We start from the raw sequence: 3,320 nt of genomic DNA, 5'->3' as shown, positions 1-3,320 counted from the left end.
AAGCAGCAGCAGCAGCTGCTGCTGCTGCTGCTGCTGTCCTCTTGTTTGGTACTACTGCTTCTGTTTGTTTGTTTGGGTTTTGTAAATAAATGAAAGTCTGCCGCTGCTCGCTGAGCAAACGATGCAGAGCTCTTCGCGGCGAGGGTTTAAGGTTCAGGGTTTAGGGTTTAGGGTTTAGGGTTTAGGGTCCAGGCAGTTTAGAGGAACGAGGCGGGATGTCTCGCGCGGCTGCCATATCCTTCCACAGGAATTTTGTGGCCGACCTGGGGAGCGAATTAAGGGTTTAGGGTTTAGGGTTTAGGGTTTGAGGAGACAAATTTAGTGTCCAAGGTACCTTTGGCTGCTGCTGCTGCCGCTGCTGCTGCTGCTGTTGCTGCTCTTCCGCCAGCACTCCTCGAGGTGGCGGCTCCACGGGCGGTTGGGGAATGGGCCCTGCGCCGGATTAAAGTTCAGGAATTAGGGTTTAGGGTTTAGGGTTTAGGGTTTAGGGTTTAGGGTTTAGGGTTTAGGGTACCTGCAATGTAAGCCCTGCAGCGCACGCAACACTCGTTGGGCCCTTCGGTGGAAGGGATTTGGAAATGCGTCGCGGCCACGGTGCTGTTCCCGGGTATCTGCATTTAGGGTTTAGGGTTTAGGGTTTAGGGTTTAGGGTTTAGGGTTTCTTACGAAGACGGGCAACGCCGCGTGATATAGGCAAAGCTCCCGCAGCCGTTTCGTGTCTTTGCAATTGCAGTGTTCAACTTGGACAGGCAAAGAGTAGACGGGAGCCTTCTTTGGCGGGGTGTCTGTACATACACCACAGTTAACCACAGGGGTTCGGGGGAAGTGTTCGGGGGGTTGGGGTTTAGGGTTTAGGGTTAACGGGGTTTAGGGTTTAGGGTTTACGCACAGCTGATTTCTGGGGGTTCCTCGGGCGTGTAGGGAGAGGCAGTGGGGGCGCGAGGCACGAAGAGGTCGTCGGGAATATCATAGAGAGGATCTGGAAAAGATCTTTTAAAAAAAGGATTTCGAGCAGCTTTTAAAAGTGCTTTTAGACAAAAAGTGCGAAATTAAAGAAATAGAAAAGCCGGGAAAGAAAACGAAAAAAGAATTAACAGAAATGGAGGCATTTTGGGTCCAAATGCGCAAACGGCCCGCGGCGCTGCGGTGTACGTACACCGGAAGACCCACCAAACTTCGGGCACTCTCTTGGAAAGGGATGGTCTTCGGAAAACGAAGTGTACTGAAATAAGGACGAAATAAAGTTAAATAAAGTGAATTAAAGTAAATTAAAGTGGATTAAAAGGGGAAATTCAACAAAAAAGGACTTAATTAAATTAAAAGAGTTGGGATCACCAGCGGGGGAATTCTCTTGTGGTTCAAAAACATCGCGAAGGAGCAAAAGGGCGGAACCTGAATTGCAAATTGAGGTGTATGTACACCGTGGAAGAAGCAACTTGGAAAAGGATTTCACAAACAACCAGCTGTTCACTTTTGCGCTTTTTGCAAAGGCAAGAGCTGCAGCTAAGGAGGACAAACCCTAAACCCTAAACCCTAGGTCCTCAGCGGCGGCCTCTTGCTGCAGCGCCCGGAAAGCTCACCGAGATGTCGCTGCAGGGGCCCATAATGTCTGCAAAGGAAAAGTGAAGAAATAAAAAACAATAATAAATTAAAATTAAAAACCCTAAAGGAATAAATAAAATAAATTAAAATTAAAAACCCTAACTCACCATCCAGCCAAAAACCAGGACAAGCAACGAGAGTGGCGATGCAGTGGGGGAAGCAGAGCGGCTGCGCCATTGCCTCTCGCAGGCCTAGGGTTTAGGGTTTAGGGTTTAGGGTTTAGGGTTTAGGGTTTGGCGTTCAGGGCTCAGCTACTGCTGCCAGTACAAGCCTACCTATGGGCATCCAGCAGTGCGGGAACAGGCTGGCGCTGAGGGGCAACAGTTTAGGGTTTAGGGTTCGGGGTCTAGGGTTTAGGGTTTAGGGTTTAGGGTTTGGGTATTTGTGTGAAGTCACCAGTACATGCCGAGGTAAGCCGTGGCGCTGCAAGGAAAAGTAATGAAATAAAAAAATGAATTAATGGAATTTAAAAAAGATGTTTAATTTATTTAAAACAAATAAAAACTTCAAATTCTTTTTTATTTCATTTCTTTTTATTAATTTACCAAACTCTGTATTGCGTCTCCGAAGTCTTCCCCACTTTATTTTGGTACTTCGCCGGAAAACTGAACTCGAAGAATAAATAAAACAAATTAAAAAAATAAATTTAATTGAATTTAAATAAAATTAAATAATAAAATTCATTTAATTAATCTGAATTAATTCAAAGTAAATTTGAATTAATTTGAATTAAATTTGAACAAATTCGGGTTAAATTTGAACAATTTGAGTTGAATTTGATGAATTTAAAACGAATTTGAAAAGTTTAAACTGAATTTGAACAATTAAAATCGGATATAAATAATACAAATTGAATATAAATAACACAACTTCAATTTAAATAAAATAGATTGAATTTAAACAATTAAAACTGAATTTAAATGATTAAAACTGAATTTAAGTGATTAAAACTGAATTTAAACTCAAATAAATCAAATTACCTTCCAATTACTCCTTCCATTACAGAGTCCGTCACATCTGCAGTTGTGAAGTCCGGAATTGTAATTGGATAAAGAACAGAGCCAAAACAGTTTCTGCCTAAAAGAGTAAATTAAAATCTTTTTTTGAATTTAAAAATCCTTCTTTATAATTTTAAAGCCTTTTCTCGTTTTTTAATTGAAAAATTATGTTCATTTCAACTTTTTATTTTAAACACGCGCTTATTTCACGTTTTTTATTCAAATATTTATATTTATTTCAAGTTTTCAATTAAAAAATATATTTACTTCAAGTTATCAATTCAAGAATATATTTGTTTCAAGTTTTTAATTCAAAAGTGTATTTAATTCAAGTTTTACCCCTGCCGCTGGGGTCCATTCAAAATGCGATTTTTGCAGATTTATTTTATCCCATTTTTAATTCTTTTTAATTAAAATCCTTTTTTATTTTCTTTGAAATTTTTATTCAGGAGACTGTGCAAGATCAGGTATTCTTTTTTCCATTTAAAATGTTTTACTTGCTGTTTCATTTCATTTTCTTTTTTGAATACGAATTTTTAATTTTCGTCTTTTTCCTTTTTCCCTTAAAGCCATTTTCATAATTAAATCCAAAACCCGCTTTTTGTGTGCTGCGAATTAAATTAAATTATATTTTAAGGTTTTTTCCATTTCCCCTTTTAATGCCAATTTGAATGCGCTTCCATTTTCTCTTCTACTCCGGATTAACTGCGTCGAATTAAT

This window comes from Eimeria tenella, genomic scaffold, assembly GCF_000499545.2.
Source record: "Eimeria tenella Houghton genomic scaffold, Eth_scaff246, whole genome shotgun sequence".
In the NCBI taxonomy this organism is placed as follows: Eukaryota; Apicomplexa; class Conoidasida; order Eucoccidiorida; family Eimeriidae; genus Eimeria; species Eimeria tenella.
The sequence above is the reverse complement of the archived record's forward strand: the minus strand, read 5'-3'. Positions refer to the sequence as shown.